The sequence below is a fragment of the Calypte anna genome, chromosome 2 (assembly GCF_003957555.1).
Source record: "Calypte anna isolate BGI_N300 chromosome 2, bCalAnn1_v1.p, whole genome shotgun sequence".
Classification (NCBI taxonomy): Eukaryota; Metazoa; Chordata; class Aves; order Apodiformes; family Trochilidae; genus Calypte; species Calypte anna.
Window position 1 is genome coordinate 38,972,454 of NC_044245.1, and position 25,595 is coordinate 38,998,048.

The window sequence follows — 25,595 nt, forward strand, 5'->3', positions numbered from 1 at the left end:
TCTCTTCCAAGAAAAATCAAAGGAAGCGTGAATGCAGTAGAGAAGAAAGATGGCCACAAGTCCTACTGAAACCCGGTTCCTCATCTTAAGCCATTGAGGTTTCAGTTAAAAGATGAGGGATTGGACAGACTCTGGCAGATGGAATAATTATAAACGGGTTACTCTGAGGGAAAGTGAAAACCAACCAGGGAGAGGCTTGATTTTGGAGGCCTGACAGAAGCAAGAGCTTTTCAAGTTCTCTCATTCCTAATCTAAGACCATATGGAGCTCAACTACCAGGTGAGTGGGTGTAATTGAGGGAATGTGCAGCTCAGCTTATTCTTGTTCTTAAGTGAGCATTATGTGGAAAACATAGCAAGAAACATAAAGATGCTGGTAAACAACCTCTCTCCAACCCCAACATAAAAATAGCAAAAACTAGGAACTGAGATTCCATCTTTCTGCTAAGTTCAGAAAAGAACACAGAAGCCTGATGTTTCTTCTTTGGAGAAGATGACATCTACTCATTGCAGTTAGTGAAAACATGTCAAATAATGCACTATCATCTTTCCATTCATTCTCCTCTTGCTTTAGCAGTATTTTGCTGTGCTTTATTTTAGCAAGCCTAAAACCTGGAGTGAATTAGATCACTACCATCTTCATCCTGAATCCAATCACAGTTGGATTTCTGGAATAATTCAGAGACATGCACAGAGTTTTCACTAAAGCATTTTGGTTGCTAAGTTCTCTTCAAAGTTATGGAAGAAAAATGTTATCATGGGGCAGGCAGAAATTCTATCAATGGCATCACACTATAATTACATCATTTTAGAATGTTTGTTACCATTTTTTGCTCCAAGTGTAGCATGTGGTGTAGAATATACACCTGCTCAGTGTAATGTGTAGCACTGGTACAGTTCCAAGAGTAATATTTCAGTAAATGCCAATTTAAACACAGTGTGCCTGACTGAGGAAAAGAGGAAAGCATCTTCTGAGTGAGATTATGGGCTTCATGTTATGGTACTTATGCTAACAGCATCTGAAAAATGAAGCAGTGCCTTCCTCTAAAAAACCTGATCTGCCAGGAATCCCAGAGGGTGCTTTGTAGGCCAGCTCAAAAGACTGTAGGGCCTACCAAGTTGAGTTGAAACTCTGACTTTTCACTTGACCTTACCTGGGATCAATATGTTGCAGCAGAGTGGCAGTGTCACCCAGTGTGCACAAACCCTCAGAAATAGCTCTTACTTTACTTATCAAGAGTAAGTATAGCAAGTCATAGCATAGCACGCAGCAGTGCTATAGTTTTTTTATAGTTACCTGGTCAGCCCAGACTCAGTAACATGAAAACTGAAAAGCTAATTATGACCCAAATGAAATGACAAGTATTAGGGAAACACCTATACGTCCTGTGTGGTGCATGCAGACTCACAGCTATGAACTCCTGGAAATGAGAAACTTGTGCTACCATAGTAGCTGACAACCTTGTTTCTTTAGGATACATCTGAATGAGCAAAACATGAACAAACAAGAAGTGGATGAGACAGATAACTAATTCCAACATGCAGGGACCTCCTGCTTGTTAACTTATCAACTCTGTTCAGCTCTCTGACTATAGGAAAAACTATCTGCCAAATCTATATTCATGTAGCAGGGCAATAAACAAATTAGAAATGCACAGAGACAGGCTGAACAACTTGTGTGCTGTTTTAAAATTATCTTTATGAAAAGAAGAACTTGAGGAGGACCTGGGGATGGTTACAAACTGATGATGGCATATGCTGCCTCCCTCCAAACATGTAACTTCATTTCTCTTGATTCACTAGGTCTCTAGAAACAACAAGAGCAGTTACTTGTTCTAAAGACTTTTTAGAAACCTGTCATTTAAACTTTGAGCACTGTGAAGAGGAAAGGAAGGAATTTTACCTGTTGACACCACTTTTTAATGGAGTACTGTTTTTTTAAAAGCAGTAACTTGAATTTTGCCAAAAACGTCATTACAAAAGAGAATGAAAATGCTTCTCCACACTGACTATAGAATTCCTGACATATCAAGGGAGGAGATTTTCTAGAAATAATGTGCATTTACTGTTCATTACAGAGCCATTGAAAATGCCCATTAATAAAATAGCATTCATTGGTTTTATAACAATTCCAGTTCAAAATCTTTTTGGAACTCTAATGGATCCTTCAAATGAGCTTTATTAATCATTGACTGAAAACTGGCAAAATCCTACTCCATACTTTGGCAACATTTCCAAATGTCCAATTAGGTCAAATCAAGAAAGCCCTAGAAACCAATTACAGCAGCATTTTTAAGCCAAAAAACCTCACTGTACTCTGAAACAACTGCAACATTATAGAAAAAAAAAAAAAACCAACAAAAAAACAAACCTCAAACAAAACCAAAACAACACAATGAAACCAAACTTAAACCCTCAATCACAATCTGGTAATGCACCTGAAGTACCACCTCTATAGAAATGTTCCAAATAGCCACTCCTTGAAGCACATCAGTTAATGGTAAATGGTATTTGCTCACAGATTTTCTTTATCAGTGTCATAAATGTCACCAAACAGCTCACTGCAAGGAACAGTGCCAGCCAGTTCCTTAATCTGTCAAGTGAACACTCACTCCCCTTCAGCATTTGTCTGTATGTCTTGTCTTCAGTACTCTAATTTCACATGTATACAACATCTTGACCTTTTTATGAGTTTCATGTGTTCTGTATCTCACCTGCATGTTTGTACAGTAACAAATATGTTGACAATGTGATAAAAATAGTCTTGGCAGCAAGAACAATAGCCACCTTTATCTAACTTCTCAAGAATGCGATCTTTGCTTCTGCAATACTACTACTGCACATACAGCCATAGGTGCTGGTGGGCTGTCTGAGGTGTCTGTTGCTGCCAGCCCTAATCCCACCACCCACAGTTAAGAATTAATTAGGACTTGAAGATGCCAGAGGGAGGCAAACCAAACAAAAATAGCATTTTAATTAACTGTAAACAATAATTAAACTTCAGCATTATGTTTAGCATCTGCACATTTCTAGACTTATGCAGTGACTGAATCTAAGGAGATCATCCAACTAAATCCCAGAGGACTGCTCAGATCTCAGATCCTAAGTACATCTCCTGTCTTATCTCAAAATGCTAAATAATTCATGCATCCTTATTGTGGAGACCAGTAATTAAAAATACAAAAATAACACTGTCAAGGAGTCAAAAATCCACATACCCTAGTCAGACTAAAGGAGAACAAAATATGGACATATATAATAAGTAATTTTGAGTTTCCTATTTCAAATGTACACTTGTTCTGCAACTTCATAGCAAAGGGTCCCTACTTTATATAGTTATTTATTTTATTATTTTTAATTTACTTACATCCAGTTCCCTTTTACTCTTTTATTAACCTGCTATACTCATAAAAATACAAAGATGGTGTTACACCACATTGTTTTGCCAAAGTCCCGGAAGTTATTTCCCATGGTTTTCATTCTGATGCCCTTTTAATTATAATGTTGAGACACAGAACCCTCTAATTTCTTCCTATCTATTTGAGTTACTCAGTTTTCTCTACCATTTGATCTACAGCTGGATAGTTTACAAGTTGGATCTCATCAGTTCATTTCAACAGAAAGTTTTACGTTCCCTCAACTCATGCTTGGAACAGTCACTTGTCATTCAGAAGTCAAACCTCTTAATAAAAATCTCCTTACCTTCACCAGGAGGACAGGTAAACTTCCTGAATTTTTACTTTGCCATGAGCTTGATCAAGGGTAACCACCAGGACCTAGCCATCCAGAAGAAAGTCAAGGGTCTCTCTTGTGCCCATCTCTACAAAACTGAAGGAAAAAACATTTGTCTGAAGCAACCACATGGCTTTTGTATCCTGCTGTTTTCCAAAACCATCTAAACTGAACCTCTTGACATTTATTAACTTCAGCTAAAACTTCAGTTCATAAAACAAAGATAACCAAATTCATGATACCATTTACATGATGCACTCAATATCACAGCCCCAAATAAATCATTTCAATTACAGCTTCTACATGATAGACAATTGCAATGTTTTAGCTAATTTAAGAGCTTTGTATGGATCCTTTTCCTCCTCCCACTGTTTGTTTACTAACCCATTGTCCTGGTTTAGGCCAGGATAAAGGTGATTTTCTGTCTTGTACTTTTGCTTTCAGCTAAGTCTCTTATAAGTAGTTGCACTTGCTGAAATTAACAGCAAGTTTCCCAGACAGTGTCTGCTTCTAGGACTGATAACACTCGATGTTTATAGTTACTGCTAGAGACTGGTGTGCAGAGCCAAGGACACTGCTCAGCTCTGAGGAAAATTTTACCCTTCTGAAGGAATAAAGAGGTCCCACCTGCAGCCCTCCTTTGGGGAGGAACGGACAAGATAGATGCCAGAATTGACCAGACAGAGTATTCCATCCCATATACGTCACACTCAGTATAAATTTGAGGCATCACAAGGGCCAAGCCACGCTTCCAGCTTCCAGCTGCCTGCCCTTCCTGCCTTTCCTGCTTCCCTTCCTTCACCCAGCATCCTGGAAGGATTCTCTCCATTCGTCTGCCTGTGGTCCTGATCCATGCCAGCCCATATCTGTGTGTTCCTGCCTCCAGTTCCCAACTGCTGCCGACTCCAGGAGTCCAGCCTGGACTTTCCCAGGCTGTTGGTGCTGATGTGAGATTTATTGGGGGAAAAGGGGGGAGGAATGTGGTTTCCATTTTCCTAAATATATTTGTATATATTTAGTAATTTTTCCTATTTATCATTATTGTTTCATTAAAGTTGTGTAGTTTAGTTTCCAACCCATAAGTCTCTCTCCCTTATTCTCTCTCCTTTCTATATCAGGGAGGAGAGAGAGATTAACAGAGAGCGTCTGTCACTCGTTTTAATTGCCAGGCCAATGTTAGAAGATTCTGCACATCCCTAGCCCTCTATCAGCTTGAGTGTCATACATTCTTCAGGTTTCATGTGTTGTCCCTTACACTTTGTTAAACTGTTGGGTACAGAAGATTAAATGATTACAAATTATATTATTAATGCTTTCACTTTTTGTAATGCATATTGAAGAATTGTTACAGAAATATTAAAGACTTCATAAAAAACAACTGGTATGTATTCAGAAAGTTAGAACTAAGTGTAAAGTCCATGTCAGGATGTATCCTATTGTAAGGATATCTTTTGTTAGAATGGCTGCTGTTATTTATGACTGATTGGAAATGTGGCTAAATTGCTGTGTTGACCAGGAAAGGTTAGGAAGTTTACTCCATATATATTGGTTTTCTCTCATTTTATTTATGTCACTCCTTTTAATATACTCTTGTAACTGCACCACTTCACTACTTTTGCCTTTCTTCAAAAGCTTTCCTTGCATTTTCCTTTTTATTCATGTTGTGGTGGTGGGTTTTTTATTTGTATGATTCCTAGTAAAAGTGCTACATTTCCTTTGGGTGAAGAAACCAATATTTGCCACCTTTCTTTACATGAAGTGCTGTTTTGCCATGGCCTAGAAGGCTCAGCTTGGTATGAGAGAGGCATAGGGTGCTCCCTTGTCCGAAGGGCATCCTGTAACAGACCATACCTCATAGCTGCATAAATGCTGCTGTACAAGACCTGCTGAACCTCTCAGCACTTAGCACAGTTTCTCCATCTGGCTAGTAATACTTTCCAAGAAACTGCCTAACAATCTTTAGTCTTTCTTTAGATGTATAGAAACTATGTATCTCCTGTAAGTATCCTTGGTTTGCAGCATCTCATAGGGGAGTTTTAGTTTTTCTGCTCAGCTTCCTTGGACTTCCCTCTGACATCTCCCAGCTGGGGCAGATAGATGGTTCTATATCAGCTGCTCTTCTGATTACTTGTTTTCCCTTTTCTGGAAAAGCAGCCCTTAACACATTCAAAAAATTCTTAGGTTTCTCAAGTACATCTTCTTTTCCCCAGAAAAGCAAAAGATAAGATCTCAGGACTCGGGGTTCTGGTTTTATCTACTATCCACATAACAAAACTAAATCCCAGTTCCCACAACCAAAGTCTTGCATCTCTCCCAGATTAATTCTCCATGAGGGTCTGTAGGAGTGCAGCTACCTACTCATCCTCTATTTCCCACTCTTTTCCTAATGCTTTTCTACAACTTTTCTACAAGTTCTCTCTCTTTTTGTGCCTTATGTTGTTTGATCTTCAGATCTGAACAATTTATTTGATGAAAAGAAATTTATCCCATCTCTGTCATCTCAGCACCTTTCTGAGTGATATACTAACCTGTTAACTGTTTCAGTCTTTTAAACTGGTCAGATAACTCCAGTATTACCTGATGAAAATGTTTATTTTACCTGGGACACTTCAGCTTCTTTTTAATAAGAGATTCTTATCATTATCAAAGACATTTCTTTGGATTTTACTTTTTTTTCCCAGACCTTTATCTCAAAACATTTCCATTTCTTCCTTCCTTCCTTCCTTCCTTCCTTCCTTCCTTCCTTCCTTCCTTCCTTCCTTCCATCCTTCCATCCTTCCTTCCTTCCCTCCTTCCCTCCTTCCTTCCCTCCTTCCTTCCCTCCTTCCTTCCCTCCTTCCTTCCTTCCTTCCCTCCTTCCCTCCTTTCTTCCTTCTTTCCTTCCCCTTCCCCTCCCCCTTTCCCTTCCCTTTCCCCTTCCCCTTCCCTTCCCCTTCCCCTTCCCCTTCCCCTTCCCCTTCCCCTTCCCCTTCCCCTTCCCCTTCCCCTTCCCCTTCCCCTTCCCCCTTCCTTTTTCCTTTTCCTTTTCCTTTTCCTTTTCCTTTTCCTTTCCTTTTCCTTTTCCTTTTCCTTTTCCTTTTCCTTTCCTTTTCCTTTTCCTTTTCCTTTTCTTTCTTCCTACAAGGCCTTGTTTAAAAAGAGATTTCCTTTTCAAATCTGAGACAGTACATCTTTCTTCATTTCCCTTATAAAACCTGATACCGTTTCCCAAGCCTTTTTAACTTGCAATGCCTTCTCATTTATCCTGTTCAAGCTTTATCTCAACTGCTCAGTATAAGTTTATGTTAGAAGCTATGTATTTTAATGTTGTGTTTATTGATTCAATGAAACAGACCAAGACCTAAAACTCTTTCAGTCCAACATGTTGTGCTTTGAATTCTTAACCAAGTCTTAGTCCTTTTGGAAATCTTTCTAGCATAGATAGACCCTACTAACCTTTTCTTACAGTTTCTTTTTGCTTTCATTTGTGAGTGGTTTTATGTGCCTCAGTCCCCTTCAGTATTTTCTTTCAGATATATTTTCTGGGGGGAAAGAAAATCTTTAACATGTGAGAAAGCTGTGATTTAACTATGCTATAGATATGTTCTGCAGTGCTGCCTTTCATCGAGGCTCTTTCTGCTTCTCAGTGCTTCCTGATAGCTCCAGGGCAAAACAGTTTCATGCTGCACAACCTAGCAGAGCTGTGAAGGCAGTGGTTACCTCACAATATACAGCAATATCTGGACCCTGGAAAGCCCCATTTTCTAATCAGAACACTGCTTTTTTTGTCATATGGTTTGAGCACAAGTTACAGGGCCATTTCTTTTTTTTGCCCAGAGGCATTTTTCTAATCTAATAATAAATGAATCCCAGCTCTTTATCACAGCCTTGGTAAGCAAGAGCTGACCCTGCCTTCCTTGACATTCGTGGTATTTTGTCACTGTTTTGGTGAGAGGAAGCCCCGCCCCTAATGAAGACTGTGTCCTGACAGAGATGTCTTCTCAGCTCTGCCACCTGTTGCTGCGGGAGTTGGGATGTTACTCCGTATTCCTGTCTTGTATTTATTTCTTGCATTTTGTGTATTCTGTGTTTGTTTACATCTCTCCCTCAGAAGCATCCCACAGAACACACTATGCAGCTCTAGGGTTTTTCCACGAGGTATTGAGTTCACTTGACTAGGAGGCCAGTAGCACCTACTTTTTGAAAAAACACTGGTTAACTATCCTTCACAGTCACAAGTACAATTAACAGTGTTACTCCCTTCACAGAACGGTTCTTACAACTTGTCTCAATGTGTCTGCTGGTTACAGTGTACTACTCTCTGGAGCGATAACCCTACCCAGACGTTGCCATCTGTGACCTGAACTCCCCGGCGTTTCCCAGCCGTCTCCCATCCACCCATCCCAGCTGAGCTCAGCTTCCCACACGCACCGCACAGGGAAGCGGTGTGAAGCCCCTCGGAAGCAGCCCGGCCCCTTCTGCGAAGTCTCTGCAGCTCCCAGGGGTGGTGATAAGGGATGAAGTCTGCAGAAGCAGCAAAACCGACGTAGCCCTTCCTGCACCCTGTTTTCTTCCCGTGTAACGACTAAATACACCTTGTGAACCGAGGGGCAGGGAGAGGAGGGGCATTGAGCTCGCCCTTGCAGCTCCAGCCCACGACTCGCACCCGCGGTCAGCGAGGGGAATCCCGGGGTCAGGGCGGGATCCCAAGCACGTCTGGAAAGGGGAGGGAACGGCATTCCCGGGACGGCAGCACACCGGGGCCTCCCCGCCCCAGCGGCAGGACGGGCCCTGAGCTGCTGGGGCAGCCGGCGGCGCCTCTACCTCCGGGGCTCCTCCATCCCCCGCCGGTTCGCAGCCGCCCCGGCCGAGTGCCGGCAGAGGATAGCGGCCCCGGGCTCCCCCCCCGCCCCGGCCCGCCTGCAGAACCCCCGCTAATGCTTTCTGCCCCTCCCGGCCGCCGCTCCGACCCCACCGGCCCGGGGGGACTCCTCCCGGCCCCAGCACCGCGGAGGGGGGTACGGCGGGGAGAGAGTGTCGGATGGCCACCGGGGAAGCGGGGAGGGACGCGGGGAATCTCACCTGCCACAGGCGAGCGCCGAGCGGGAGGCGCCGGGGCGGCTGCGGCGCTTCCTGCGGCGGGAGGCGGGCGCTGTCCCCGGCTGACCCCGCGGGGGGGCGGCGGCGGGACGCGGGGACCAGGGGGCCAGGCCGGGCCCGGGGTGGGAGGGGGGGGAGAAGTGACAAGCGGGAGGCCGTCTCCCCGGTGGGGAGGGAGGCGGCGGGAGCGACGCGGGCGCGGAGAGCGGAGGGGACGAACGGATCCGTGAGGCGCGGCGCGGCGGACGGTGACCGCCCCGGTGCTGCGCGCTGTCATGGCAGCGCGGCCTGGCACGGCGCGGCGCCACACGGCTCCCGGCGGCGGCGGGGCCCGGTACGAGGGGAGCCCCGCTCCCTTCCGCCCCTTTCGGCAAGAAGCCCCCTCCGCCGCGCAGCGTCCCTCCTGGAGGGCAGGCGGGGTCTGTGCCAGCGCGCCCGCGAGGTGAGGCAGCCCGGGGGGGAGTGCGCTCCGTCCGCGCGCTGCCACCCGTGCGAGGCTCTGCGCAGAGGCGGAGGACGCGGTTGCGTCCGCAGGCGCCGGGGCTGGCGGCGGGGCCCGGACCTCCCGCGTTTTGCCGGCTCCTGGTCATCTGTCCCGAACGCTTCTGCCCGCCTGGCCGGGACCGGTACGCGCAGTGCGGGGAGAAGCCCCCCCCGGGTGGCCTGGCAGCACCGCGACAGCTCTCTGCCGCACCGCTTCCTTCACCGCCAAAACTGCTCGCGAATTAACAGTGTTAAATGAGAGCCCGAGTGATGCAGGAAGTTCTGTGGTTATTAGAGACGAGCCAAACCAGCACTCGGGGCTATTGCTGCTCAGCTCCGAGCTCCCCGCTGCAGAGTCATGGGAGCGGGACGGCAGGGCTGGGTTGTGTAAGAGCAGCTGCCTGCGCCCGGCCTCCGGCTCGCCGGAGCTGGCTCTGCAAACAGATAATGGGGCACTGAACACTTCAGGTTTCTTCCTGAGTGCAAAGATGTTCCCCTGCTGGTTTTGGTTTGGTTTGGGCTTTTTGTTGTGGGGGGTTTTTTTTGCGTTTTTTTTTTTTTTTTTCCTTCGCACCCCTGTTCAGCAGTGCCCAGGTGTGGAGACCGAGCAGCCAAAATATCTGCCCATAGGGCTTACAGGGTTTAACTGGCTTAACTGCTTTCTGGTTTTGACTTCCTTACCGTCATTTTTAACTTGTAAGGAGGAATAAAATAAAAGAAAAATGGACAAGGGCAAAGCATAGTTTAGCTACCACAGCTACTTACACATTAGAAATGTGTAAGATAAGCATCTACATGACTCCTACTAGGGGTTGCAATTTGACTAGATAGCCTCATAATACAACAGCTGAGACAGAAGTGCAGTTCACAGGCAGCAGAAGGATTAAAGCTCCATCCCAGCTAGCATTTAATCTACTTGAACACTGTTCATCTGTAACGTGATTCTGTTGTGAAAATGTGCTAGCATGTGCTGTATCTCAGGCTTTCTGCATCACAGGCTCAGTTTACATGTAAAAGATGTTGTCAGTGAATGACAATCCTGTTGAACCAACCGAGATCTACTCTTCAACTAATAAATAATTGTTTAAGTACAGTGCACAGAAATAGGTTGAAAATCTGAAATTCTCCTATACACAGTGTAATACCTTCAAGTCCTCACTAAAATTACACACACAAAAAAGAATAACTCTTCATAATCCAGCAAACTCATATGTATTCTAAATTTAAATCAATTTAGCTATGTAGCATGACAAACAACAGCAAAACTCAACCAGCATTGATTGCCTGAGCAGGAAATGGTGCATATGAGCAGACAAGTTTCTCTGTTCTAATCTTCTGATGTTCTACTGCTCTGTTCTAATACATCTAATACTTTGGTCCAGAGTCTTGGTAGCACGTTGTAGCAGGTCTTCCCAAATCATAGAATCATAGAGTCATAGAATTGGCTGGGTTGGAAGGGACCTCAGAGATCATCGAGTCCAACCCTTGATCCACTACCACTGCAGTTACCAGACCATGGCACTGAGTGCCACATCCAGTCTCTTTTTAAATATCTCCAGGTACGGAGAATCCACTACTTCCCTGGGCAGCCCATTCCAATGCCTGATCACTCTCTCCGTAAAGAAATTCTTTCTAACATCCAACCTAAACTTCCCCTGGCACAACTTAAGACCAGTCTCTTGTCTTGTTGAAAGTCGTCTGGCAAAAGAGACCAACCCCCACCTGGCTACAACCTCCACAATCATGCTTGTGGATCTTTAAAATTAGGAACTTGCTGTAGTAAACAGTGGTCTAGAAAAGTTTCAATGTATTCTACAAACACTAGGGAGCTGTGTACTTCACTGCAGAGAAAAGAACTGCATGTTTTAAAATAGCTAGAAGCAATGAGCTGAATTCCATTAATTAATTTTTACACTAACTGAACTTTTTCAGCTAGCACAAATACAGAAGGTGCAACTGAACCAGCTTTGTCCCTTAAGTTCAGTTCCTCTATATAAAAGAAGAGTTGGACTACAATAAGCCAGCAAAAGATCTGATAAGGCTGCACTGTTACATGACAAAAGATGAGTGATAATGATAAAATTTAAAAATCAATGATAAAGGAGAAAGTTGAAGGCAAGCCAGTACATAACCTTCAGCTTTGTGTAGCAGTGCAATAGAGATGAAGTAGCCAGGAGTGCAAGGAAGGATGATGACACTCAGGAAAGAAAAGTGTCTTCAAGACATTTCTTGAGGTATATTTTGAAGGTTTTGTTTTCTGTGGAATCTTCATAGTCCATCCCAGCAGCAGAAGGATATATCCAATCTAGACATTATTTTACTTTTTCTTTTTTTTTTTTTTTTTTTTTTTTTTTTCTTCCCCTGTGCTAAAGGACTTGATATAGGCAGACACAACTGCCTGGAACTAAGAAGAACTGGGAACTAGGTTAGAGAAGACAAGGACCAGTGTAATGAGACACAATTCTGGAGCAGGTTTTATAGCTTTAGTGTTCATTCTTCCTTACAGAATGTCACACTATTTTCTATAATGATAATTTTTTTGTAAGTTTAGAAATAAGAATGAACAGAATTGCATTTCTGTGCTGACTTACAAAGAAGCCGTATCTTCTCCCACAGACTTCGCCCTTAAAATTTTGGTTGGAATGAATATCCTTAAAAAACTCCCAGGCAGTTCAGTGCTATCACACGAAGCAGCTGCTTGGCACACACAGCCACTGCCTGAGTGAACACAGTGGTTTAACTCCCCCATACAGACAGCGTGCTGTAGTGCCTGTTCTGCCTTGCACAAACTCAAAGGCACTCACAAAAGCCCGCATTTTTTATTACTTGAATTTCATAACAGAAAAAAAAAAAAAAGACTAATTCTTCTTTTCTGAACCGGCAGCTGTTCCTTAGGCTGGGAGCAGCCTCCCCATCTCTCACCACCCCATCTCCCCTTGTTCTATCTCCCATCCTCTCTCCCCGCCCAGCGCCGCGGCAGCCGCGGGCCCGGAGCTGTCCGTGGTCGGGCGGCGGCCCCGGTGCTCCCGCTGCGGCCAAGGGGCTCTGCTGACAGCCCGGGCTGTGATCCTCGCTGCTCAGAAGACCCAGCAGCACCGCCCGGCACCGGGTGGGCCGGACATCGTCCTTTTAGTTCTCCGTTTTTTACATAGAGTTCTGGTCCTCAATAGACTTCTACCCGGCAGGGTCTTCTTTTTTGTTCTGAACACGTATACCAGATACAGGCACCTTCTCTACAAAATACAGTTTTCTCCATTCTGTACAAAAGTACAGATATTTCTGGTTGGTAATTGACCCAAATTACTGTCAAAAATTGGCAATTAGGTTAGAAATTACCGTGGTTTTAAAAATACTGTTTTTTCTAAGTTAAAGTTTTTCTGAGAGTTTTATCAGGCTTCTTAGATGACTGTCTACACTTTTGGTAGATTTCCAGCTTTCCCATCCATCTGTTAAGTTGAAAATAACACGAAATGAATATTCAGTTTGCTCTTTAATCTTTGTAGATTTTCAAGGACTGATTCTATTTAAGCAGATAAATACAGTTGCTGTCTTGCCAATTTGTGGCATTATTTTCTTCTGGATATCCCCATCCATCAGCTTGCATATTACACAAAGGCATAGAGATTGACTCATCTCCTTCACTCCTTTGTCTTCTAAGCAATGCTTGAATGTTAGTTTCTTATTGGAATTAATTTTTGCACATTTTTGTTAACCCTACATTTACTATCATGCTCAGTAGTATTTTACTTGATCTTTTCAGATAGTTTTACATGTCTGAGTGGACACAGGAGACCTAAGTCATTAAAAAAAATTAAAATTCAGCATGCTAGTGAGCCATTTTATGCCTAACAGAATGGCTCTCTAAACATTTCTGACAGCTAATCAGTAGCAACCCCAAGACATTTAATCACTTACACTGTCGTTTTTTGTGGATAGGTCATAATATAAAAACTTTGACATCTCCTTGTTTAATGCAAGCTCATTCAATATTAATTATTGAGCAGAATATTTTAGCTCATTTCACTCATGGTTTGTCTGCACATGTCACACCTGTATAGAAAGCTGTGTTGATGTTAATTATTTTCCGTGACATAACACCTTGCTTCAAGATACAACAAAATAAACCAGGCTAGAGACTATCAAATGGTTCTGTGAAATGTTTTGGTTTATATTAGTATTTTTTTGCTGTTCAGTCTTCCCCTGAAAATTGTTTTTAGACTATGGTGATACACATTCTGAGAAGTTAGGGTAACAACTGAATAGTAGGAAAATTATTAAATACAGAAACCAAACAAGGGTAATGCCCTCTCTAGACTTGCAAAGAAAATACCCAGTGTTTATGAAGAGGAAGATGCAGCCTAGTTTGCTAGCTCATGTGCTGACCAGTCACTGCTATGGCCACCACATAAGATATACTGGAGTTAGGTTTAAACTAGTTAGCTTTAAACCAGCTGTGGCTGTACTGTAGTGATCCTTTGAGCTGACTATCTAGTAAAACTTCACCTGAACCAGTTTCAGCTAGCTCACCATATGAAAAGATTCATCCACTGAGAAGACAAAAAGGGACAAACGAGTTTTGTGCAAATCACTCCAAGGACTCTCCTAGCCTTGTTACTCAAATGAGATAGGTTTAAGAGGTAAAAAAATTACAGAAAGAAAAAAGCCTTCATTTGTGCAGTGGTTCCCACCTTGCAAAGCAAACGTGGGCTGCTTGGACAGCTCCTGGCCTCACCCAGCTCCAGCCTCTTCTTGCCCATGGCCCTTCCTTCCTGACAGCTGCAGAGCTCTGCTGTGGCCCTTCCCTTTGTCCCCAGTCCCTTAAATCCTCCTCCCACATTTCCAGTTAACTTTTTCTCTTCCTGTGTTCCCTCGATGAAACCTGCAAGAAATGGTATTAGACCAGCTAAGCCCCTACTTGATCTGTTTGTGAACCTAAGAATGGCTGTTTGTGTTTCAAAATATGGATTTCAGAGAGGAAAGAAAGGTGGGCTTGTGATGTTCATAGTGGGGACAAAATAAAGCTATTTCATTACTTCTTTCTGATGTAAAACACACTGAACATTTCCATCCTTACCATTCTCCTAGGAGGGGGGCCCACTGGTTTAAAATCAGTATTAGACATGCAGTCCTTGAAATGGCAATTTATTCACAATTTCCTCTGTAGTTATATATGTTCTGAGTCCCCATGTGGAAAAATAACGTATATTGTCTCATTTTAAGCAAAGTATATATTTGTTTTAAATTTTGTTTTATATTTTTCTTCCTATAGCTCCCTGTGGGAACTGTAAGGATGAAAGTCTTATGAGCAGAAACTAATTCTAAGCTCTACAGTTTTGCTGATGGATGAGGAATCCACTTCACTTAAGGCATTTACTGAAGGACCAGATAGGTAATAAAAAAAGAATATTCTGTAATGAGAAGAGAGAGGAAAAGCAAGCAAGCAAGCACAGCAGCTCCATGTGTTTGGTTTTGTTTTCTGCCTATGTCAAATGACCTATGTAATAAGTAAAGAATTATTTAGATCAAATAGTACCCAAACATGTTAGGTCAATAACTACTCAATACTCTGCTGCGAGCTGGCAGTCTGAACTGGCCACAAACAAAACCAGAGCTGTCATTTCAAGACTTTTTTTTTAAACCAACACAGCTATAGAAATCCTTCCTAGAACAGATAGATTCCTTTGTTTCATTACAATTCAAACCAAAACCTTAAAGATGAAGAGAGGCCCAATGTGGTTTTTTTAAAGAGCCCAAATGTCTCCTGGGTTGGCCAATAGAATCCTAGTGGTGAATTTAAGATACTGACAGTAGTAGTTCAAGATTATTATTATTACAAAAAAAAAAAAAAGAAAAAAGAAAAAGAAAAAAAAAGTACTTTTGGCTAATATAGTTTTACATGAGTGTAATTTTTAAGACTTGCCTCTTCTACTTACTGCATTGATTTGCTGTGAGCTTTTAAACTACCTTGCAAATTCCACAGGGTGAGAGCTATGCCTGGGTTTGCATCACACCTAGTCCTGAAGAGATACACACAGAACTGGACAAAAGCATTTAAGCATTTTTACAGCATAGTGTAAGAAATGGGGGGGGGAAAAAAAAAAAGAAAAAAAAAAACAAACCAGAAAAAATGAGAAATATGTCTACTCAAATCTTTAAAAATATGATGTGGAATAGATGGGTGTCCTGATTTTTGATTGGAGCCACAGTCCACTGACTGTGGTCTTTTGAAGGCTAGGTTGTAAAAAGTGCACAACATTACTTTTATTCAATGGGAAGACATCAAGGTGATCTCAGTGTGCATGAGAGAAACTGGAAAAGAGAAGGTTTTGCTATACTGCAGTCTCCATTCAGAATCTTCTGGTGCAGGTCACCTCTCATGAAGTGTTGTATCTTGACAAATCTTACCTTTTTTATTACTATTTTTTTTTGACTGCATGGATAATTATTAAAGGTTTCCATGGCAATTCATCAACAGTTTCTCACAGATGAAGACAGATTTTAGCATTTGCAAATGAAGACTCCATTCTTCCTTTCTGTTTTTAGAATGTCTTTAAGGCTAACCAAGTAGGATCATGTAGGAGTATGTTCTCTTACAGTAACAATAGCACTGAGAGTATATTTAGAGAGGTCCAAGTTAAAAGTAGTCTATTAATATCCTAAACATTCCATGTTAAAACACATTCAGATGAGATCAAAGTGTATGTAAATCACTGGGTTTTCTGCTGTAGAGAAGATGTCTCATGTTCTTTCCTTAGCTGAAGCTATAATCAGAAGAGAGCCAAGGAAGTTCTCCCTGCCCTTGTAGATCACCCAGTTCTCACTGTAGCCTGATGCCTGCTGGGACCAAATTAAACCTATTACAAGGTAATCTAATAAAGGGGCAAAACCACACCAGCAAATTATCTTAGGGTCAGGGAGACTGTGAAACTATACATGTAATTGTCTTAAATTGTACCAGAGAAACTTTAACTGTTCATATTCTGGAGGAGGAAGGCTGACACCAGACTAACAAGAAAAACCAGCACCTTGTGGGTAGTATCTTCTTGTCTGGGCTAAGATCAGAGCTCTTATTGTGAAAGAGGTCTGGGATGCAAAATAAATAAATAAATAAACCAAACCCAAATAAAAAAAGGGTTAAATTTTGGAGCTTCGAAGAGGATTAACAGCATGAGCCTTACTTAGCATAGTTGTGGATGGACTCAACTAGTTTAAGAGCCATGGGTCAGTCATTTCATTTATTTCATTTCAGACAGCAAACATGATGTGAGACACTGCCCAGGTATACCTAGTTCTTTTTTTTTTTTTGAAGTGCACTTGGACAGTCCAAAGTAAGTATCTTGGAAATTAGAACTGTAGAAACAAACAAGCAAACCCATGAAGGAAAAGAATGTTAAGTTACTCAACAAGGGTCAGAAAGAAAAAAGCCTGCTCATTCCTTTTCCACAGAAAAGACACTTGGTCAGAACATCCCTTTGTGAAGAGGAGAAAAGTCAGAACTTATTGCAAAGTGGAATTCTAGCTGCCTAGCCTGTGGCTATGCCCCCAGCAATATTTTCCCCTGTGAGCAACTGAATGAAGAGGAGCAAATAGCAGGGTGGGCACAGGCATAGTAAACCATTACAAGTGGCTCAGTATTTAAACTGAAATTTCAGTCCTATTCATAAATCACTTGACTGCTGTCTATAAGGTTAGTTTACTAACTTACCTTTCTAACCATCTTAATGACTTTGCTTTTTTCAATTTCTTATAAGTGGACTAGAATGTTTTACAACTACTACATATTCTAAAAAGTTCTTCACCATCCTGCCAATATTCAGCATATAATCTGAAGGAAAACATAAATTCATTCTGAACTCATGATATGGTGTTTGCCAGAACTACTGCAATTTTTTTTAGAATCCAGCAGACTCTGCAAATATCCAGGAGAATTATTCTGTCTCCCATGTCATAGGTTTTTGTGTACTTTTACATGAGATCAGTTCACACTGGCTCCATAGAGAAGCTGAAGCACAGCAGTACAAGGTATCTCACAAACAGCTACGTAACAGAGACCAGTGTTCCTGAAAAACACTAGTTTAGTTTATTCTTAACAGTAACTTAAAAACAGATGATCAATGACACAGCTTTTAAAAACAGGATTTTTTTTTTCTCTGTGAGAGAACAACTTTTTATTAGGGTTGCAAAACTGGTGAAACCACTTCTTATAAGAACTGCTGCAGTGCATAGAATTCTGTGTAATCCTGAATGCTCATCTGATGCCTTCCAACAATGAAGTGAATTGAGCTGAGGTTTAAATAAGCTGAGACTTAGTTGCTCAGGCTGTTTGGCTTCTAAGATCAGTTTGTTCCCTTTCTCAGAGCTGAGTTTTAGAACTAAGCCTTTATATACATGAATCTATATTTATATTCATTTTAAAAAGCATGTAAAACTCCCTAAAATAAACTTAATATATAAACATATATATATATTTATATTTTCCATTAAGAGGAAGTGTGTTCCACCTTCTTCCTAAGCAGTTTACTTAGTTTATAGGTGGACTTCTGTATTGAGAGGCTGTTAATACTTCAGCCTTCTAGAAATAGCAATTAATGGATGGAGTAGGAAAATTATCATGGAGCAGAGTATTAGCACATCTGTGAGTAGGTTAAAATAAAACTGTGTATCTACTGTCCAGCATCCTTCCCCATGTGTATTGGAAAATTTCCCTTCAAAGCCGGGTCATGAAAACTGCATCACTCCTAGCCCAGCTTACAATAGGAGATACCTGTGGCTCTCTTCAGATGATGCCAAATGGCAGCTCCTTCAAGGACAGAGGCATGAGACTGAGTGACAACAGACTTAAATAATATTACTAGGACTGCCATAATCTTCTTCTGTGTTTTTCTGCAGGCTTTTAATTCCCTTTGTTTCTTGTTTTCCCTGAGAAAGAAAGGGAAACCATTTCAAAGCAACATAAAAAAACCCCCAATAAATACTGCCAGTTTTCTAAATCTAGGTGTGACCTCAGTGTGGTGCTTTTACTGAGGTCTAATAGGCAGACAAATCAGAGGATTTAAAGAACTGAAAGCACAGCAAAGGCTACTGAAAAATTTGAATTTTCTGAAGTTCATACCTACTTAAAACAAGCTTATGGTGGTGAGGAAGTGAGGTGAAGTCAGTTCTGGTATCTAGTATCTTGCAACAGAGTAATGAAACAAAGCCTTGTAAACAGTGTTACAAACACTGTAAAACAGAATGCACATGAATAGTCATAGGACATCTGAACAGGGTGGAAACAAAAGAAATTACATAATAATTTCAACACGCAATTCTCAAATTAGATCTGCATGACATGCCACTGTGGTTTTTTGACAATAATAAACAAAGGTTAGTACTGACAGCAGATGCTTTCCCTCAGAACTCAAAATAGTATAAAACACTGTTGCTGCATTTCCAAATGGTTGAGGGCATTACCAAGAAGGCTGCTATAAACAAGAAGAGAAAACGATTGAAGGTATAATATTATTTTTATGCTGGAGAATTACTCCATTCTGGAGGCAGCTTTTATAGTTGTGAACAAGGACACAAACAATTAGACAGTTTGCACCACTTGATTCCTTCAACTGATGGTTATTCTAAATAAATAACACTTCAGTGTCTCTGTGTATGTTTTCTTCTCAAGTGTGGGCTAAACAGAGGCGTAGTGGAAAAAATAGTTACCACACTGACTGCATCAGGCTTAAATTTCACCCCAGTGATCTTAACTGTGTGCATTTCCCTGTTTGTAAAAGCACTGCTGAAATCCCAGTTCTTTCACTTAATATTGCACACAGAAATGTAGATAGTGGGTTAAATTTCAATCCCAGTGAAGTCTGCAGCAAGCCTCCTGCTAACTTCACAAACATGTACAAAACACAAACATATGGCTGAATTAGGAACAGAGAGAAATACAGGGGACCAGAGGAGGAATAAGGAGGAACAGAAGAGACTGACTGAAAGCAGGGCAGGTGGGCAGTCCTCAGCCATGTCTGTACAGATTTCCACTGTAATTTCACGGTGGACTGGAAGAATTACTCCTTCTTCCACCAAAAGCAATGGTTTGTATCTAACAGAGTTAGCAATTACTGATTGTCCACATGGCAAGACAGTAAGGAATTGAACAGCTGAAGGATACTCAGGCATGTACTCAGGCTGTGGGAGACCATGACAATGCAGGTGGAAAAAACAACCCTAGAGGTTCCTTATTGAAGTTGGACAAACTCAGGGCAAACTTGGTGGTTTTGCAGGTTGCTGTATCTGCCTGCTGCAGCAATGGCATGATCCATAAACCTGCCCATAGCTTGGGCAGCTATGAGAAGAGCAGCCTCTTTTTCTTCTGCACATCTAGGGCATAAAAAATGCTAGAAAAAGTCCAGCTAGCGAACTGGATGGATAGCTTTTTAATATTTCTATTTTTAGACTATATAAGAGATAGGGCTGCTGAGGAGTCTGTGGTTTTAAACAAGCAGTAGATAACTTCTTACTCTTACATGCAAAAGCTGTGTCATGACTGAAAAATAAACACATGGTTGAGAGATTAACCACTCCTGCATGGTGGTTAATTTTTCAACAGTTCTTTTAATGGCTTTGAGAGCATAATACAGCAGAATCCACTAAGAGTCAACTCTCACCCTCAGTTGTTTGTCACGCTGTTTGAGACAATCCCATCTGTCTTCCAGTGTTTTAAATTTTAGCAGTTTTTTCCACATCTCTGGTCAGCTTTTGAATGAATTGCAAATTCTGGATTTTATTTTTGAAGCAGTCTACAAAAGCATTGCTTTTTTAATCATGTTTGCATAACCCTCCATCTGACTGACCCGCTAAATTCCTTGTCCCAACAGACATACAGAAATGGCCCATTTTTAGTCATGTGCTTAAGGACTGCATAAGATTGCCTGACAGGCCACAAACAATCCCTGAACTGCCTCTTGATAAGCAGTTTTTTTTTTTTTTTATTGTACTGGAAGGAAGATATTTTTAATTTTTTTATTTTTTTTCCTCCCCCAGAGCAATGGAAAGGAAAAAATGTAATTGAAATAGATTGGAAGTCTTGATGACTGAGGATTTAAAATCCAAAGCCAGCTCAGTTACATGTGGCAAATCATTCTTGGTTTATGATGGGCTATGGAAGACAATAAAGTTCTCATACTGTTCCCAGTGGCCAGCTATTCATATCCCAGCAGTACATCTGAATTACTAGCATGCTTTTTGGGAACCAGAGAAGAGAGACTGCAGCCTGAATTGATGCCAGGATGGATGTATAATCTGGGCCAGTTCTCCAGGAAAAGTCAGATCCAACCTTGCTGAGTGGACCAGACATTCAACAGCCCAGTTTGAGGAGCAGCAAGGGTGTAAGGGAGAGAATACCTGTGCATTAGGCACAGCCTTCCATCTCGTTATGAGTTAGGATCCTGCCGAAGTCCGGACATTATTGCTGCAGCCTTGGTGTCTGTGTGTGTTCAAACTGACTTGTTTTCATGAAGCTTTTGGGTTTGGTTTTTTTTTGTTTTTTTTTTTTTTACTCCTGTTAGCTCTGCATAACTAAGCAGGCTGGAGGAAATTAAATGGTTTCTCTTTTATTTCTCTTGTATAATGTCAGAATCCATTCTATGTGTGCAGAGCTTCTGAAGACAATCTGATTGCCAAGTGTGTCTGGTGGCAGAACTGGTGTGCTGGTGACAACAAAGTGGAAAAACAAGAAAAAGGATCCAAAATTACATTCAGCTTCTAAGCAAGCTGATAGAGCCAAGTATTGGCAAGCTAATACATTCGGACTGAGAAGGGAGATAGCTTTCCTTTCCACTTGTAAATTTGATATGTTTTGTCTGGAACAAATCAGAACAATATAAAAATATAATGTGGTGATGCCGTTTTTCCAGCATCTTTTTTTAGAAAATAGATTTGTAATTTAAGGTGCTATGTGGTGCCTGGGACTGGCTCCATCTGAAGCAACAGGAGGTTCTCCTGTTTTTTATGGAAACAAGTTGAGGATGCTGAATACACCTACTTCACCACCACTGAAAGCTCAGGAGTACAAAGTCTTATTGATCTGGTTACCTTTTGAAGCTTTATTTATTAATCTCATTATGCAGGCTTGTGAGAACATGGTGGGAGAAGAGTGAGATGACGAGGAAGCTTTAAGCTGTGTAGTAAATACAAATAAGAAGATAAACTTAAGCCTCTCAGTGGGTCCTGCTGAGTGGGAGAGACATTGCACCACCCATTGCTAACAGAGCAGTCTGTGGTTGTTCTTGTGAATAGAAGCTTTGTGGCCAAAGGAAAACTGGATTTGAAAGCAACTAGTCAGACCCAAACAAATTATTTTAGTAAACTGAGTTGTTTTGTCCTTTGTATTCTGAGGGAAATGCATCCACAGTGACTGTTTTTTCATAAACCTGTTTCTCAATTTAAAAAAAATGGGATTCCACAAGTATTATTATTTCATCATCTTCCCTGCTCGAGTATTCTTCTGGACATTGGATCCTTTGCCCTGCCAGCAGCTCAGTGAGTTAGACAAACTACTGGACAATGACTCAAAGGAGAAATTTAACTGAGTTAATAAGGGGAGTGACAGAGAAGATCTGGCAATAATTTATCTGGCAAGAATGAATTAATGAAAACACAAGCTACATCATCACCTTCTCCTGACACTATTTTTCCAATAAGAAGATACCAGAATATCAGATGGAAACAAGCAAAATGCAAGTTAAATCTTCAGAACTTTAAATTTCTTTTGAGCAAGTATTTCCTTAACGGATTACATCTCTTGGGTTTAATGAATTTAACAATGAAGAAGGAGGGTCATTCTTTTTAATGGATTCTAAAACATAACACTCAGAAGCAGACAATTTAAGGGTAGTTATTACAATAGTGAGCATCAGAGAACATTTTGTAGCAGAAGGAAATAGAAAAGCCATAAAACCAAAATCCAAGACAGTTTCTCTTGTGTAATGGGAATAAAATTAAAGAGCTGAAACCCTATAGTTGTGCTATCTGTCCTCCTTCAAAGCCATTGTTCTTCTAATACTGAGCATCTTGGTAAAAATACTTTAGTTGCCTGTTAAATATACGAGGGATGTTTTTTGTTGTTTTACTTCTTCATTTGCAGGGTGTTGTGAGGTTTCTTCATTTTCCTTGAAAAGATTTGGGAAGTTTGGCATTGGGATTTTTTCTGCAGGAGCAGACTGAGGGCTGTACAGGGTGGCCACTCAGCAGTTGTCTGCCAGGCCCACTCCCACCTGTGGGAAGGATGGGGATGCTGGTAGCCAGGGCTATTAAATTATATTCCTGCTTGTAGGAGACAGATATCATCTGTAAGAGGTGAAAGAGTCTCTGGCAGCTTGGTGTCATCACTACAGCAGGTTAACTGATGTGGTGCCATCACATCAAGAGTGGGGGCAGCTACATGCTAAGCCTCAGCACACAGAGATTTACAGGTTCTGGAGGCAGAGTATGGACATACAGCTTCCAGCAGAGATATGCATCAGAGCCTCACTGGGTTCCAGGGAGATATTTCTAAAATAAAGTGCCTCTCAATAAAAATATCAGAATATGGACTTTTGCCACTGCCCTTAAAAATTCAGGGCAGGTTTGGCCAGCCTACTCTATATGGCATATACTGTAAGAAATGAGATCTCACATGCTTAAATTACAACACAGCTGCTGAATTAGACAGTAGATACCACCAAAGGGCTGAACAGTTCCAATATTCCCAAATTATTTCCAAAAGCAGGCCTCAAAATTGGATTAGAGTTAGGCTGTGTTCCTCATTTCCATCTGAAGCTTTGCTATACAAGGGATTCTTGCAATGGGCTGTATCTCCCAGAAAATAGTACAAACAGGATTTGTCTCTGTCTTCTTCAGAGATAGTACTGAATTTGCAAATGAAGAGAAATCCAATGGTTATTACTGACAGCTTTTTAAATTTAGTTACACTGTTTGTATTTGCACAGTAATGTTTATTTATGTTTTACACATCAGAGCGGATAAAAGAAAAAGCCATGAATGAATTCAAGTCAAAGGAAGTGTAGGAAAAAAATTCAATACATGCTTTTTTCCTTTGTAAATTTTACAAAATTAATCTGTCCTAAGCCTCACTGTAGCAAATGCTTTGAAATCTTTTCACGTTATTTTATCCTTTCTGCTTCTGAAGCAAGAAATTTTTGTGACACTATGCATGGAGTCTGTGCCCAGGGACACAAAGAATGGCTTGGAAATCATCCAAAAAAGTACCTCCTTCCACAAGAGATAGGTCAGTATTAATTATAAATCATGATATTGTCATGTAATGTCTTAGCATGGGCTGTGATAGTTATTATCCGTGTCATTCTACATTTATGTTATTCTGACATTTTTTCTACAGGATAGGTTGACAAAATCATGTGCCCAAATTCATTGAACAACAAACTTTTATTCTGATATATTATTTTTCTTGTGGTTTTGTTTTTTGGGGGTTTTATTTTTTCTGTTGGTTGTGGGGTTTTTGGTTTGGTTTGGTTTTTTGGGGCTTTTTTGGTGGTGGTTTGGGGGTTTTCTGCTTTGTTTTTTTGTTTGTTTTTTTTACAGCTACATATAGTCAAATCTTACCAACATCTGATTGCCCAGAAGTATGATTCATTTGACAGATCTACTAACGAGTAAGTGCAAGATTTCATCAGACCTTGTAATTTTGTTTGTGGGACTTGGCAGGGAAGTTTCATGCACTGACTTTGGAGCATATCAGTTATGCCTCTTTAAAACTTAAGTCCTAATATTTCAGAGGAGAAATAAAGTGTTGCAAATTAAGGTACTGACCAAGCAAGACCACAGTGGGTTTGTCAGAGAGACCAAGGGGATTACAGCCTTCTTTGTACTGCCCCACACAATAATCCATCTTGGATGGCTCACAGAGGCACCAGACTTCACAGCCTTCACATCCACCAGATTGAAGCCTGCCTTAACCAGACCCTCACAAGTAGTGGCCTGGGATTTGACACCCATCCTACTGCCCTAAGGGAAAAAATATGTGCACTAAGGCTTTCACTTGAGGAGCTGAGGAATACAGCTTATTGTTTTTCTTTAGTAGAAAAACAAAGTATGTCAGGGTTTTGTTTGGCTGGGGACTTTTGACCCCTTTATTAAAAAGAGACAGTATTGCCATCCCTATTCATGGGAACTTTGCCTAAAAACAGTGTAAATAATGGCAAATACACCAGTCTTCCAAAAGGATAGCAAAACACATACTTTGCTGGGGAATAAAGGAAAACAAACTTTCCTCAGTAGTCTGCTGAGCTCATCTCTGCCCCAGGGGAATCTGAAGTTATTCTGTTCATTTAAACAGAAGCAGGATTAGGTCCTTTTTATCAAGGACTGATTCATTGCCTGGGAAAAAAACAGCTAGAGAATCTTATGAATATTTTAAGATTCTGCTGATCTATGTACCTAGGCATACAAGGAGATGCTTTAGTGCAGAAGGAACTGCATTACCTCAAGTAAAAATAGATGGTTCATTTATAAATGCAAAAGTAAATATAAGGCAATCAAATTATTACATAAGTAAATCCTGCAAGGAATACTTGAGCACCAAAGAACATATTGCAAACAACTTGCCTTGGCAACAGCATGAGAATTTAAAGAAGCTGAATAAAAGAGAAAGATGCAACTCTCACAAACCACCATGCCTGAACCCCTGAATTTGTGTTTTTCCCAGTCACCCAGATCAGAGGTGAGATTGATGAGCACAGCAACACTTTTCCATTTGGTGAACCCCATTCTGTTTCCACAGAAACCTGGGCACTGAGGCCAGGGACCATGTGGCTGCACACTGGCTACACTTTTTCTGAAAATTGCTCAGGGGTTCACATACACAGCCCCAGAAGATGGAAAGCTTTCAACTGGTATGGACACAGGCAAGGAGGGGCAGATCCTACAAATGTTTTGGGTCAGAAATGGCCTCACTGACTTCACTGTGAATAGTCAATGACTGATCCAGCTATCCATACAACTGAAAAAGTTAAATGCCACTCTAGCAATAGAAATAGACAAGTTTGGACTCAATGTTCAAGTTTGGATTTGGTTGGACTCAATGATCTTAAGGGTCTTTTCCAACCTAAATTATTCTGTCGTGCTATGATCTTATTCTAAGTGGTTTCCCAAGTAATAGAGTCTTAGATTGCTTTCTAAAAGCCAGCATCAGCATGACATTTGTGAGATATTTAATTTGAAATGCTCCTACAGAGACAAATGCAGGGTTCCTGAACTCTTGAAAAATACCAGGTTGATCTAGGGATTTTAAATACACAGATA

The 25,595-nt window shown here is 41.2% G+C and overlaps 1 protein-coding gene across 2 annotated transcripts in view; it reads right to left on the minus strand.

Moving 5' to 3' along the window:
• The window catches only part of THRB (thyroid hormone receptor beta), a 173,991-nt gene extending 165,146 nt beyond the window's left edge, over positions 1 to 8,845 (minus strand). The window contains exons 1-3 of one of the 2 annotated variants that reach the window (XM_030444969.1): positions 8,793 to 8,831; positions 8,142 to 8,305; positions 3,702 to 3,827 (exon numbers count right to left, since the gene is read on the minus strand). The gene's annotated coding sequence lies outside the window, so the exon portion shown is untranslated. Of the gene's footprint in view, positions 1 to 3,701; positions 3,828 to 8,141; positions 8,306 to 8,792 lie in introns of both variants that reach the window. The other variant, XM_030444972.1, reaches the window with a different exon arrangement.
• Between the last annotated feature and the right edge of the window lie 16,750 nt (positions 8,846 to 25,595).